The sequence below is a fragment of the Lathyrus oleraceus genome, chromosome 2, assembly GCF_024323335.1.
Source record: "Lathyrus oleraceus cultivar Zhongwan6 chromosome 2, CAAS_Psat_ZW6_1.0, whole genome shotgun sequence".
Lineage (NCBI taxonomy): Eukaryota > Viridiplantae > Streptophyta > Magnoliopsida > Fabales > Fabaceae > Lathyrus > Lathyrus oleraceus.
Window position 1 is genome coordinate 215,639,386 of NC_066580.1, and position 16,928 is coordinate 215,656,313.

A 16,928-nucleotide genomic window follows, 5' to 3' on the forward strand; every position below is an offset into this window, starting at 1 on the left:
TATCAAAAAATATATCACAAATTATGGTCCAAGTGGACAAAGTGAAAATGACATTAACATAAACAAATTGAATGGTATGAATAATGGCAAATGAATAAAGCTCGAAAATTAAATTGCATTAAAAATAAATGAATTGAAATTAAATGTTAGTTGTTAATGAGTTAGAAGTCAGTATTGCTTTTGCTTTGCTTTTGTTTTAAGTCATTCTTTGGAGAACACTCAACCCACTTATCACAAGCATGGATCCTTGAACCAAGACATTTTCCAAAGGAAGGAAAAAAGGCCAAGTTTCCGCACAATATCATGAAAGAGGGGAGACTTACAATCTCACTAACTAGAATGTTATGCCTGTTATGTCAAAATTTAACGCTATGTTAAGCAATCGTAATTGGACTTATGTAGAAGTCACCACTATTTGAGGTCGGGCAATAGAATTTTGATGTTAATGCATGTTAGAGACATAGTATGATGGACTATGCTCATGAAACATACCACACACAAAAAGAATATGCAAAGTGGGGGACCTAATCTCATCCATACTTATGTTGATTTTGCAATCAACTAGCCTTAGGATATTAAGATATCATAGGTCCATAACATGAATGCATAAAGAAGGGGAATGAGATGAAGAGGGGGGGGGATGAATCAAACAAAATTGGACAAAGGAGGACTTTTACCAAGTTAAGATCATTCATTCATTTTGGGAGATAGAAGGTACATTCCATCAATCCCCTAAATCCAATTATCTTAACCTAACAAAGTCAAATTAACCTTGACCAAGGCCCAACAACACATGTTAAACTCACAAAGTCAATTAAAATGGCTATACACAATTAATTTGGCAATTAATCAATTAAAAATATAAAAAATAATGCATCAAATTAAATATGATTGGTCAATTTCCTAAAACCTCATCAAAACACCAAAGAAATGACCATGAGATTTATCATAGGTCAAACAAGGTGAAAGGACCTTGGAGTAAAAATTTCAGAATTTTTGGAAACTTAAAAGTACATTAAACAATTAAAAATATTCACAAAATCAATTAAATCATGAAAAATATTAATAATGATCCAAAAAATAATTTTAATTCAAAAAATGAAAGAGGATTTTATTTTAAAAAAATTGGTGAACCTCTTATATTTTTTGGATCAACATTAAATTTAATATGAATTAATGAAAAAAAAGGAATAAAAATAAAAATCAGATAATCAAAAAACGTGGACCACTTGATCTCCCTCATTAATTGAGGTGGCAGATCAAGTGGTGGAGAGCGCGTGTTCGATGGTGCGCGCTAGTCAATATTCCACATGTTTGGTAATCACAATGAGCGCTTCAGATTAAAACATTTTAAATCAAATCAATGACTCTGAACACTTCCAGCTTATCGCTGGAGCCAAAGGTCAGTCATCTTCTCTGATGGCCCTGGCCAGACTAGTTCATTCATCACCATATCATAAATGAAAAAGGAGGACATGATCTTAAAGAAAAAATGGCGTAGATCACGAATATCACCTCAATTTAACCTAACTCCAAATATATATATAGAGATACGTGGAGTTGAATTTTGAGGTGTGTCAAGTGAGTTGCTTCGATTTGACCTCAAAGTAACTCAATCTTCTTGCCTACAGTGGTAGGACTTCAGACAACCAAGGATCCAAGAGAATTGATGAGAATTGAGAGAGAACCGAAGAGAAGAAAAATCTGGAAAAATACCTTCAATGTTGTGTAGAAATGGATCTCTCTTGCTTCAATTCTTGCTTGATCTTGCTTATGAAGCTTGTGGAAGTGGATTAAGAGTGATTCAAAGCTTTGGATCCTGGAGTTTTTGAATCTCCAAACAGTGAGATTTAAACTCAAATTTCAATTGAAATTTATTAGGTTTTCCTTTGAATGGTGAGGGTTTCAATGGTTGGAGGCAAAGCTGACGTGCAAGGTCCTTCAAACTGAAGCATTGGACCTCTATTCATAGCAAAAGATGAGTGTTATTTGCATACTTGAAAATACTTCCAAAATTGGTAATGCAGTGTACATGCTTGCATGGGCATGTACAGGCCCATGAAGAAACTCTACTAGGTCCACAATCAACTGAAATGAGGTTGAATGAAGCTTGTATTGCAAGGCAAATATATTTGAATGTTTGAAGCACGATTCTTTCCAACTGATACAACCCTATTTAAGCCATGCGCAGACCCCTCAAACTTTGTCCAAAATGAATGAATTAGGACTCTTTGGAAAGCTTAGATCAATAGGAACAACTCTTATGTTGAACACTTTTCCATTTGGAACTTGTATCATGGTGAATTTTGAGGTGGAAGTTTGGAAATTTAACATGTCAAAATATTTTCTAAGTGTCAAGCCACATGTTCAATTATTCCACCTTGCCTAACTTTTTATGTGAGCTCCAAATGAGAAAAGTGTCATCCTCAAAGTTATAGCTATTTCAAAAACCTCCAAAATGGTCACAAATTTTACATCATTTGGATTTGGTGTGAGTGAATTATGCATTTTTGAAGTTGAGGAAAATCACTTGTTCAATGGTATTGGTCCAAAATGACCTATAATGTATCCTCATATCACATGCTCATAAAATTTGAATTAGTTCTTACTCCAAACATATAAGTTGTATTAGACACCTTGAATTTGATTGTGCAACTTGGAAATCTTTCATGTCATAAAAATTGAGCAAGTTATGGCCTTGGGAAGTTGACTTTCAAATTAGGGTTTAGACAAAATGACCTATAATGTTTTAACATAGAAAATGACTTTCCAGGCAAAATTAGTTCTAGACTTCAATATGAAAGTTGTTTGGAATATCATTTATAGTAACATTTCTCTTGGAATCATTTTCATATGATAAATATTGTAGGAGATAGAGTCTAGGGGGACCCAGTTTTGATCAGATGAATTCATCTAGCGAACCACCATCAACCAACTTGCTAACTTGCAATTATCTTGACTTTTTAGGCTCATGGTAGATCATATATGCATAAGATGATGAAATTTGAAATTCCCCTTGAGAAATTTGATCAATTGGTGAAGAAGCTTATTGAAGAAGTTATTCAAGATACCCAGATGAACTAGGGTTTCCAATGCAAACCAATTCCAAAATCTTGAAGAAATCTTGAGCAAAATAACATGTAGAGATCGTGGGGACTCATATATAATGCCTAGAGCCATTATGGATCATTCCTTGGTTGTGCTCTTAGCAATGAGGGTCTTAAACCCTAAATGTGAACTTGATAGATCAATGGTGATCATGCCCTACCTACAAAAGAGTTAGGCAAATACAAAGACATATTTTTGGTATTTTGGTTAGTGAAATGATAAAATACAAGTATGATACAATCACGTGGTGCTTGGTGATCACTCCCAAAACAAACCCAATGAAAGAGGGGTAAGGAGGATGCCAAGGTATGATCCCAACGCTAATGCATATGATGAGATTGCATGAGGGATCTTAAGGTCAAAATTGGGGTCTTACAGCTTCCCCTATTTAAGGACATTCTAATTGAGGAGGTGAAGGTTAAAATCTTTGTATCGACTCAGTAGAAAAGGCTTAAATAGAAACATATAGAAACAAATTTTGGTCCCTAAGAGACCTCATGATGCATATGATATGGATCTAAAAGCAAATCTTTTTGGGGAAATATTGCCATAGAGGAAAAGAAGTCAGAGAGACCGAAGGTCCGCAGGAGCATGATGCATTCCATAAGGAAAAACTCACTGGGGAGAAGAGACTCTAAGGGGATAAAAGAGGTTGTGAGTAAGCCAGGCTACGACTTAAAAACTGTTGGGAGGCTAGAGGAATTCCATGAAAATGGAAAGACTCAGTCGGAGAAACAAAAGACGTCTGTAGGGGAAACAGGTAGATCAGAATAAAACTGAAATACTCGAATCATGTAGGAAAAGCGATTTCACCAAGGAAATACGCACTCAACTCATCTGGGGAAGCAATAAACTTCAACACAGGAGGAGAAGAATTCTATTATCTACTACCTATTACTGGGTAAGGAGATAATAAAATATGATCAGAGAGGACACCCGTTACCGGTTAGGGTAAACATATCAAGGATGACTCATTGAGGGCCGCCAGGAAGTGCATTAATTACCAGTTACTAGGTAAGAATAGACTTCCTGGGGGAAAAACTGCAGAAATAGGATTTACAACTACCGGTTACTAGGCAGAAGACCAAAGATGAGAATATATGTCACCGGTTAAAGTGATCATATCAAGGATAGACTCAAAGGAAAGAGAATCCGTCATCGGTTAAGATGAACATATCAAGGATAATCTTGCCTGGGAATTGTTAAGGAGGATACCCGTCATCGGTTAGGATGAACATATCAAGGATAAACCACCTGAACAAAAAATAGGAATTACATCTACCGAATGCTGGATAGAATACCACAATGAGGATATCTGTCACCGGTTAAAGTGAACATATTAAGGATAAACTCTACAAAGGGAAAAAAGCAGGATTTACAACTACCGGTTACTGGGCAGAAGACCGCAAAGAGAAGGAAACCCGTCATCAGTTAGGATGAACATATTAAGGATTAACTCTTTAGGGAACAAGTAGGGATTACAACTACCTTTTTACTGGGTAGAATACCAAAGATGAGAATATCCGTCATCGGTTAGGATGAAGGTATCAAGGATAGACTCAAAACAGGGGAAGATAAATATCTGTCACCGGTTAGGATGAACATATCAAAGATATACTTCCTGGGGAAACATGAAAATGAAGCCGCTGGGGAGAAAAAGGTTACTTTTGCCGGGTATTGGGCAAGAAGTAGCAAACTGCAACCTAAGAAGAACATTACCAGTTACTGGGTAATAAACTCTTAGGGGACCTAAAGCATCGATCTAGGTAAGATCTAGAAAGAAAACAGTCAATCAAGACTCAACCCAATGAGGATATAACTCAAGGGGAGTAGTTCCATCCAGATAATCAATTGGGGAGGAAGTTGAAATAAATCATCATCCAAGAGGAAATAACTCAGTGGGGAAAGGAGAAAGGTTAAAGTCTTTCTGCTTAAGGGGTTGACGCTCTACAATTGAAGGAGGACAAACACCAAACTTGTATAGGGATAAAGTTCCACCATAACAGAGAATTAAAATCACAAGAATGAATCAACAAGTGTGATGATTCAATAATGAAATTTTATGAGTGTGTGTATATATATATATATATATATACATATATATATATATAAAATATATTGTGTGTGTGTGTGTGTGTGTGTGTGTGTGTGTGTGTGTGATGATTATGCTGACAACACGATCACGAAGGATACAAATATATCGCAGATTTGAATCATCGATATAATTCTCGGCCAATCCACAAAAGAGGGAAACAACTACTGGAGAAAAGTGAAATCAATATCCCAAAGGCTCAACCCTAGATGGGGAAACAAAGGAGATCTGCTGAGGAAAATCGTTATCAAGTCTACGGAGAATTTTAGGTCAACACCATATCAAATGGGAGACAACCATGCAGGGGATAAACACAAATGACTACTCATAAACTAGGAGGAAATTCTGACTAGGAGCAAATCTGATGGCGACTGGTGGGGAAACCAAAGTCCTATCAGAACCATGCAAACAGCTGCAAAGAACCACTCTTACACTGCTGGAGACCAAATATAAACTCAGCTGGGGAATACATCCTAAACTCCGTAGGGGATTAATCAACCAACTCAGCTGGGGCAACGGAGAAAAAATAATCGTCTGGAGAAAACAACAAACACCGAGTGCTGAACAATGTTGTCGGGGATGAAAGAGAAATTGCGCTTATTGCTTGGGGAGAACCAATAATTCTCCACACTTAGGGCTTACTGAATTCCAACCATTGTTGATATTCCTCTTAAATGAAAACGATTGCTTAAAATTCATGCTTTTATATGTTTAAGAAAAATGATTTTGATTTAAAAAATTTAATTTCAAAAGTGATCATAATAAAATTTAAATCTATTCGGCTGAATTAAACAAGAGTAGAAACAATTGGATAAAAGTTCAACTTTATTTAATAGAATGGTACTCTATAAATGACAAGACTCCATAGATCTTTACAAAGTTGAAAATGGTCATTTACGTGGAAAAGGGTTACATCGAATACAATGATCACTAATCCTTCTACCAACTCTTGATATCCACTGTGTTCTTGGCTGCTACTGGGGATCAGAATCCAACCGTTGTGCTCAAGAATGTCTTCAAAATTGAAGATCAACAGGATGTAGTTACTTGCCAGAATCCCTAATTTTTGCATAAATTTCCCCAAAGCAGGGTACTCAATTTATCAGGATAATTCTTTCTGTTTTATGTCTCTAATTTTTGCCTGGATCGCCCTTTCAGGTTTTCAATCCATCGGGACGCTCATTTTTGCCTAAGTTGCCCTTTCAGATTTTCAACTTAGCGAGTTGTTCTTTTCTTTTTAGGAGAAGTATTTCTTGATTGCATCTACGTTCACAGGACGAGTGAACTCTTCACCATCCATAGTTGTAAGAATCAAAGCACCACCTAAAAAGGCTCTCTTAACAACATATGGACCTTCATAATTAGGAGTCCATTTGCCCCTAGAATCTAGTTTGAAAGATAGAATCTTCTTGAGCACAAGGTCACCTTCTCTGAACATACAAGGTCTAACCTTCTATCAAAAGCTTTCTTCATCCTCTACTGATATAACTGACCATGATACATGGCAGTCAATCTCTTCTCTTCGATCAAATTCAGCTAGTCATATCTGGTCTGACACCATTCAGCTTCAATCAACTTGGCTTCCATCAAGACACGCAGTGATGGGATCTCAACCTCTACTGGGAGCATAACTTCCATACCACATACAAGAGAGAAAGGGGTTGCCCCTGTGGAAGTGCGGATGGATGTACGATACCCGTGCAAAGCAAATGGGAGCATCTCATGCCAATCCTTATAAGTTACAACCATCTTCTGAAAAAATTTCTTGATGTTCTTGTTTGCAGCTTCAACAACCCCATTCATCTTGGGTCTGTAGGGAGAAGAATTATGATGTGCAATCTTGAAGTCTTTGCAAAGAGCTTCCACCATATTATTATAAAAGTTTGGTCCATTATCAGTAATGATCTTACTTGGCACACCATAACGACATATGATTTGATTCTTGATAAACCTTACAACAACTTGCTTGGTTACATTCACATACGATGACGCTTCAACCCATCTTGTGAAGTAGTCAATAGCCACCCAAATGAAACGATGTCTATTCGATGCTTTGGGCTCAATCATGCCAATCATATCGATTCCCCACATGGAGAAGGGCCATGGTGAGGAAATGATGTTCAACAGTGTCGGAGGAACATGAATCTTATCTGCATAAATTTGACACTTGTGGCATTTCTTCACAAACATTCAACTGTCAAATTTCATTGTCAGCCAATAGTAACCTGCTCGCAACATCTTCTTTGCCATTGCATGTCCATTGGAATGAGTACCAAAGGAACCTTCATGGACTTCAGTCATCAATAAGTCTGCTTCGTGTCTATCCACACATCTGATTAGAACCATATCAAAATTTCTCTTATATAACACATCACCATTCAGGTAGAAATTGTCGGCTAATCTTCTCAAAGTCTTCTTATCTTTCAATGATACCCCAGACGGGTAAATCTGACTTTGGAGGAAACACTTGATATCATAATACCACGACTTTTCATCTTTGATCTCTTCAACGACAAACACATGAGTTGGCCTATCAAGACGCATCACAGTCAAATTGGGAACCTCATTCCAATATTTCACCACAATCATGGAAGCGAACGTTGCAAGAGCATCTGTCATCCGGTTTTCATCTCGAGGGATATGATGAAATTCAACCTTTGTAAAGAAAGTTGAAATCCTCCTCGCATAATCTCTATGTGGTATCAAACCAGGTTGATTTGTCTCCCATTCACCTTTGATTTGATTTACAACCAAATATGAATCTTCATAGACATCCAAATACTTGATTCTGAGATCAATGGCCTCTTCAAGCCCCATAATGCAAGCTTCATATTCTGCCATATTGTTTGTACACTTGAAGGTCAACCTAGCTGTAAATGGAAAATGCGTGCCTTGAGGAGTAATAATCACTGCCCCAATGCCATTACCATATTGATTAACAACTCCATCAAATACCATGCCCCAATGGGAACCAGGTTCTGGCCCTTCTTCAAGCAATGGTTCATCATAATCCTTCATTTTCAAGTACAAGATCTCTTCATCGGGAAAATCATACTGCAATGACTAGTAATCTTCAATCGGTTGGTGAGTCAAATGGTCAGCCAAGACACTACCTTTGATTGCTTTTTGAGTTCGATATTCAATATCATATTCTGATAACAACATCTTCCAACGGGAAATCCTCCCAGTTAAAGCAAGCTTCTCAAATATATTCTTGATTGGATCCATTTTGGATACTAACCAAGTGGTATGATTCAACATGTATTGACACAAACGCTTAGCAGCCCAAGCCAATGCACAACAAGTCTTCTCTAGCATAGAATACCGAGTCTCACAGTCGGTGAACTTCTTACTAAGGTAGTAAATTGCAAATTCTTTCTTTCCAGTTTCATCTTGCTGACCAAGAACACAACCCATACTCTCTTCAAGCACGGTCAAATACATGATCAATTGTCTTCCTTCAACAGGTGGAGACAAAATCAGAGGATCAAGCAGATATTCTTTGATACAATCAAAAGCTTTCTGGTAGTCTTCGGTCCAATCACAAGACTGATCTTTCCGAAGAAGCTTGAATATAGGCGCACATGTGGCAGTCATGTGTGAAATGAATCTTGATATATAATTCAAGCGGCCGAGAAAACCTCTGACTTGCTTCTCTGTTTTGGGCACATGCATCTCTTGTATTGCTTTGACCTTGGCAGGATCAACTTCAATACCTTTCTCAGTGACAATAAATCCCAACAACTTACCAGAACGAACAGCGAAAGTACATTTATTGGGATTAGAGCAGAGTTTATACTTCCTTAAACACTCGAATAACTTCAACAAATGCTTAACATGTTCCTCTTCATCAATGGATTTAGCAATCATACCATCGACATAAACTTCAATCTCTTTATGCATCATATCATGAAAAAGAGTAGTCATTGCTCTCTGGTACGTTGCACTAACATTCTTTAAACCGAAAGGCATCACTCTATAACAGAATGTTGCCCAAGGTGTAATGAATATGGTCTTATCCATATCTTCGGGTTCCATCCTGATCTGATTATATCCGGAAAATCCGTCCATAAACGAAAAGACTTTGAATTTAGCTGTATTGTCTACCAACATATCAATGTGTGGCAGAGGGAAATCATCTTTCGGATTGACTTTATTCAAATCTCGGTAATCAACACACATATGGACTTTTCCATCCTTCTTCCAAATAGGCACAATATTGGCCACCCATTGCGGATACTCAATAGTTACAAGGAAACTGGCATCAATCTGCTTTTGCACTTCTTCTTTGATCTTCACTGCCATATCAGGATGAGTTCTTCTCAACTTCTTCTTGACTGACAGGCATTCTGGCTTCAACGGAAATCTATGCTCCACTATCTTAGAATCGAAACCAAGCATGTCTTGATAGGACCAAGCAAATACATCTGAATATTCTCGGAGAAGATCAATCAACCCCTTCTTCACTTCAGGACACAGTCGAGTCCCAATCTTGACTTTCTTCACATCATCTTCGGAACCCAAGTTGACTAGCTCAATCTGCTCTTCGAATGGCTGAATGGCTTTTCCTTCATGCTCAAGAAGACGAGACAATTCATCACTCACTTCCTCATCACTTTCCTTCTCAGCCTCAAACACAGGGAATTCAAAATTTGGAGAAGGATCATTGTATTCAATGGGGTTAGAAACCAACCTGCATAATGATTTGATATTTTGATTTTAGAGAAGTGAATTTGTGACCAAATATCATGCAATGGAAAATTATATTATTTATTCATGATTTTTGTGATTACCATTTTAAGAATAAAGCAAAAAGTAAAAACAAAACATCATAGATGTGGATGAATAGAATTATATTTTATTAATGATCAAATTGAAAATGCCCAAACAATGTCCGCTTCTCCCTTAGGCATAGGTGGAGGATTTTCAAAAACAAATAAAAGCAATTACTTAGATCGATGCATAATAACAGGAATATCAACAACAGTCCAATTGTTGCAAGCTTTTCCATGCGTCACAAAATTGGTGCAGTCTTCTTCTTCGTCATCCTCTAGCACAGTAATTAAGTGTTGTTCATTGCCATGAATGAACCCTCTGCTACGGAAGTTGAGTTACGTATCTTCAGATCTGACAGCTGACGAACCTTGTTGAAACCCAAACCGGTTATGTTCTTGTTATCGAAGACCTCTACCATTTGCCCCTATTGATCAACATTTCCATCTTCAACAATCTTCTTTGCATCTTTGAATGAGGACATAGGTGTCCCAACTCTCTTTTCAACAACAATATATAAGGCTTGGAACAGAGTTCCAACCTCATCCTCAGCTTCAAGATAAGAGAAATATGACAGGTGGCTGACTAACAATGCCTTCTCTCCGCCAATAATAACTAGCTTTCCATTCTTAACAAACTTGAGCTTCTGATGCAACATGGAGGTAACAGCTTCCGCCTCGTGAATTCATGGCCTTCCCAACAAACAACTATAGGCCTGGTGGATATCCATTACTTGAAAAGTAATTTAGAAGTCACTCAGACGTATCTTCACCGGAAGGTCCACTTTTCCAATCACAGTTTTGTGCGAACCGTCAAAAGCTTTGACGATCACGCCACTATATCACATAGGCACTCCTTGATACGACAACTTGGACAATGTTGACTTTGGAAGCACATTCGACGAAGATCCGGTGTCAACTAGCACATTTGGCAAAGCATCATCTTTGTAGTTCATGGAGATATGCAAAGCCAAGTTATGATTCCTACCCTTCTCGGGGAGTTCTTCATCGTAGAAACTGAGATTATTGCAGGAAGTGATCTTAGCCACAATATGATCGAACTGATCCACCGTAACATCGTGTTCCATATAGGCTTGCTCAAGAACCTTCTGCAGTGCTTCTCTGTGCGCTTCAGAATTCATCAACAGAGACAGTACTGAGATCTTCGAGGGGGTTTCGAGCAGCTGCTCCACCATATTGAACTCACTCTTCTTAATCAGCCTGAGTACCTCATCGTCGTCATTAGGCTTCTAGCTGATGGATTCACTAAACTGACACCTTGGAGCACTGATCGATTCCACAACAGGCACATCCACCTTCTTACCGACAGTCAAATCTTCTACATTCTTTGGGAACACCGGCCCAAACACACGACCATTACGGGTCACTTTAGTAACATCAACAATGCTTACGACAGAACTGGGTCGTCGGCAAAGGAACCTCTTGACCATCTTTCACCATAGTTGCATTATACTGATAAGGAACAACTTTATCGGATGCATACGGGACTGGACCCGCCAACCGTATAACCAACGACGATACCGATCTCTTGCTGACACTATTATTGTTGTTGTTGTCATACTGAATAACCACTCTCTTAGGATTCTTGAAAACCGGTACTATAACATTGACATCGTCATCTATGTGACGGGATTGAACAATCTGGATTAAGCCTTCATCCATCAACCGCTGGATGTCTCTCTTCATAATCATACAACCTCTAGGGTTGACACTGCAGATAACACAACCATCATGGTCATGCTCATAATCACTAACCAAGCAAATGTTCTTGTGCATCCTTACCAAGGACCTCCTAATGAAGCGTACATCGAATACCTTGAACTCCCCTGGACAACCGTTTACCATATTAACAAATGAATTTCCATGGGCAGGTAGTGGGTTAGCTTTAACATTCGGCGCACGGTCCTCAAAGGACACCATTCCATTCTTAACCAGCTTCTGCACTTCATACTTGATGGGGTAACAGTTCTCTATATCATGCTCGGGAGCTCCTTGATGGAAAGCACAACGGACTTCTGGTTTGTACCACCAGGAAAGTGGTTCGGGGATTTGCGGAGGACTTATTGGTTGTAATAGGTTCTTGAGAACCAAAGAGGGATATAATTCTACATATGTCATCGGAATTGGGTCGAAAGAGACCTTCTTCCTCTCAAAAGTTTGTTGTTGATGATTGTTGGTATTGTTATTGTTGTAAGTGTTTGTTCGTTGTTGTGGTTGTTGTTGTTGACGTTGTTGTTATTGAATTGGTGTTGATTGATTTGCTGAAAATACAGGAATGAATGAAGATACTTGATAACGATGTTGGCAGGGTGGTTGATTTCTTCTAATTTGAGGCCTCATTTTCCTCTCGCTGGAAACTACATTAACTTCACTGTCCTTCTTCTTACTGAAACTGTTGTTATACCTCTTGCTGGATAACACCTCCTCTCTAGACAACCGTCCTTCTCGGACACCTTCTTCTAGCCTCATCCCCATGTTTACCATTTCAGTAAAGTCACTGGGGGCACTGGTAATCATCCGCTCATAATAAAATGAGCTCAGGATCTTCAGAAAAATCTTAGTCATCTCCTTTTCCTCTAAAGGAGGGGTGATCTGAGCAGCAAGCTCTCTCCATCTTTGCACATACTCCTTGAATGTCTCTTTGTCCTTCTGAGACAATGATCTCAACTGATCTCTATCGGGAGCCATATCAACATTGTATTTATACTGCTTTACAAATGCTTCGCCCAAATCGTTGAATGTGCGGATGCTCGCACTATCCAACCCCATGTACCACCTCAGAGCGGCATCGGTCAGACTGTCTTGAAAATAATGGATCAATAGCTGATCATTATCCGTTTGAGTAGACATCTTTCGGGCATACATCACCAAATGACTGAGTGGACAAGTATTCCCTTTGTATTTTTCAAAGTCAGGCACTTTGAATTTCACCGAAATCTTCACATTTGGGACCAAACCCAATTCTGCAGCACTCTTCCCAAACAAGTCTTTACCCCTCAAAGTTTTCAACTCCTTACGCAGCTCAAGGAATTGATCCTTCATATCATTCATCTTCTCATACACATCCAATCCCTCAAACGGCTCAGAATGATAGATGGTGTCTTCTACACAAGGCAGGGTATGCACAACAGGCGGTGGCACAGACATGACCGAGCTAGATGCCGGTATAAAAGCAAATGTAGGCACAAAGCCTTCAGGTACGAAGTTCGGCGACATTCCCCACGGGAATGCGGAAGGCATGTTGGGTGCAAAATGAGCAGTAGTTGCAGGAATGGTAGAGATAGCCACCTCGGAAATGACAGTCCTCTGAGGAGGAGAAGTTGCGGGTGTTGGAGAAGACTGACTCTGAGCAGCTAACACTGACTCCATCATGGAAGTCAGGCGGACGATATCCTCTTTCAAGTCTCTATTCTCTTGCTCGAGATGTTCCATGATTTTGGAGTGATTGGCGCGAGTATTATATCGATGAGTCAGCTTGGCTGAAGCACAAAAGAAACACCAATGAGACATCTGGCGAAAGAGAAACCTGCTTATGCAAATGATGCATGAAATGCAATGCTTGATTGTTTTTATTTTCAAGGAACTTACTATATTATTTGCAATATATATATATATATATATATATATATATATATATATATTATATATATATATATTATATATATATATATTATATATATATATATATATATATATATATATATATATATATATATATATATATATATAGATATATATATATATTATATATATATATATATATATATAATATATATATATATATATATATATATATATATATATATGCAACAATTTGATATGACCATAAAAATCTCTTTTATTTATATAATTGGAAGGATTACACTGAGTACAATTTCAGAAACCAAATGAAAAAATACAAGAGAAAAGGAGACTAGTTATCCTAAGGATCCCTAATAACAATGTCAAAAGATCTGGCTGTAGGCGCATACTTCCTTCGAATGTGTCGGATTTCGGTCTCAAAAGAAGCCTTCATCTGAGTCTTCTCGAGGACAAGCTGATCGACAATCTTCTTCCAAGCAACGGAAGGCTGAGGCATACTAGAGGAAGATGAAACCCCCGTCTCTCTTGTCTCTTTGTCACTCGGTCTTCAAGTAGCTCAATGAGTGCATCTTTGTCCTTAGACTCAAGCTGCAACTCTTCATGCTTTCTGCTAAAAGCATGGAAACACTTTTCCCACATATCCTTCTCTTGTTTCATCTTAGTGAGCGCGTCTTCCAACTCCTCTACATCCTGGTTAGGGAGAGTTAAAGGCTAAACCACAACCATAGACATAGGTCTTTCACAAGGATAAGGCATCTTCAACTCTAAAGCTCTTTTCTTCACCCAAAGAGTGTAAGCTTCCAAAGCTACAAAATTGTGTGGACCAAGCTCGGATCTTCCTTTCCTATGCATATTATGTCAAGCATGCACAATCTTCTTCTTCAAATGTTGGGGATCTTTACCCTCTTGATAGAAAAGACCTTCTAACAAAGTGTTATTAGGTTTGTCTCTCAAGGGGAACCCAGGTTGACGTCGAGCCAAAGCAAGGTTGAAGTTAATTCCTTCTTGCGTACCAATGAGAGGTACATTAGAGAATTCACCACAACAATCAATAATCTCCAAACTGCTCAAAGAAGGATCATACAAAACTATATCATCATTAGTGAGAGACATAAGTCTCTGAGACCATCGTAGACATTGTTTGTTCTCTACAAAAGCAAGTGTCTGAGGCAAGTGCAAATAAACCACTTATATAGAAGAGGAATACATCAGACAATCGTTCCACCATCTTTAGAATTCCTTAGATGCAAAGAGAAATATATATCACCTAACATAGTAGGCACATGATTCCCAATCAAGAAAGTTCTAATGGCATTAACATCCACAAAACCGTCGATGTTAGGGAACAAAGCTAGTCCATAGATGAGCAACACAAAGATAGCTTCAAAAGCATCCGCACTACCGGCTTGAGCAAAGGCAGTAGCTTCCTTGATGAGGAACTCAGAAGTCAACCCAAATAACCCTACTTTCTTCACCCAATGTGCCTCTATCTCAGACTTCTTCAAGTGAAGAGCTTCATCAATAAGATGAGATCTAGGAATCTCTTCCAATCCACTAAAAGGCACTTTGTTAGAAACATGTATCCCCAAGAGATGGACATACTCCTCCAATGTAGGCACAAGCTAATAATCGGGAAAAGTGAAGCAACGGTAGAGAGTGTCATAAAACTGAACCAACACACTCAAGAGTCCTTCAACCACATCAGCAGACAAGATAGAAAGAAGTTTCCTATGGCGTTGTTTGAAGTCCAAGGGATCTAATACAAAAGATGCTAACTTCCTTAACTCTTTCAAGTCGGGACATATGAAACTATACTTCTTAGTGTTCCTTCGTCCGCAATCCATGGTCTGAAAATATTTGCAAATAATACCTCAGTTCCTTGAAAGTTTTTCTGGTGTGATGAATGTTATGATGCGCATGAATGCATGAATGCAACAATCACGAATAAGGGATCACACATAAGGCAAACAAACAAAGGTCAAAGGATGAATCGAGTCATTGTCAAGATCAATCATCCATTTTAGTGGATTATGGTTTACACCTTATCGACACCCAAGTTCCATTGATATTGACAAGACTTGATTGGATCAACCAAGAATCAAGGGTTTGTTGTAAGTCACGAGCATGGAGTCTGGGTAAGAGCCATCCCAAAGGAGTGAACTAAGGATAAAAACCTGTAGATCATGTTCTAAAAAGTTCTCAGAGTCTTAATTCCATCTATCGGATATTACAGGTTAGGATGACTGACTCATCAACCCATAATATTCTCAAGAAAAACTCGTCTGAGTGTAGTATCGCGTAACAACTGTTATCAAGTCTACACTTGAACAGTCTCCACACTACGTCCTAAATAGGCCAAGAGGGGTTAAATGTTCTATTGTCCTCAGCTTCTCGGACCCCAAATCAGAGATAGTAATTCCTAACCACAAATACTTGTGTGACATTCCAAAATCCAAAAGGGTCTCCACTGAGTAGATGGGTCTCAAGCCAACTTGTTAAGGACTACTCCACACAAGTCGAACATGACTATACCATCCTCTTATCTTAATTGCACTCAAGTTCGGGTTAGAACTTATCTCACCATTCATAGATCACCAAGCACAACAAGCAAATTATATCACACAAACAAATATACATACATCAAATATGCAGTTATATACACACACAGAAGTAGGCTAAACCCATTGGAGACTACTCCCCAGCAGAGTCGCCACTTAATTTCTGTAGCGGTAAATTCATGATCATCAAGCTATGGATAAGCTAGACATCAATTAAACAAGAGTCGCCACCGCACTTTTATTGTTTCCAAGGGAAAAGGAAAAAGTACTAACAAAACCCAAGAATAAGAAGTTTTCAAATCAAAACTAATAAAATTCCAGAGATTACAGGTAAGGGGGTTGGTTACACAGAGGGAAGGTGTTAGCACCCAAAGTGTCCTAGGTACTCCTAGTGAGCCCTTTTTTGTGTGCATATGTGTTTTTGTACAAATGATGTTTGCAAAAAAAAAATAGAATGGAGGGATGAGAAAAGAATTCATTAATTATATTTTTGTGTTTGACAAGACCTTCGGACTTGTGCCTACGTACCAACATAAAAATGAGGGATCAAAACCTCATAGTTCGTAGTATCAATTTCAAAGTGAGCACATTCCTTTTTAACAAAAGTTTAAATTTGAAAGGCACAAAGGCCTAAAAATGGTTTGAATGAGTGTTAGTTCTTTTTGGCTTTTGAAATTTTAAGTTAAGTATAGTTAAGTTCATTTACAACTTTGATTAAGAAAATGAGTTTGAAAATGCAATGGCATAAGGCCAAAGTTTCTAGTTTTCAAAAATGGTCAAAGTTTAGAAATCAAC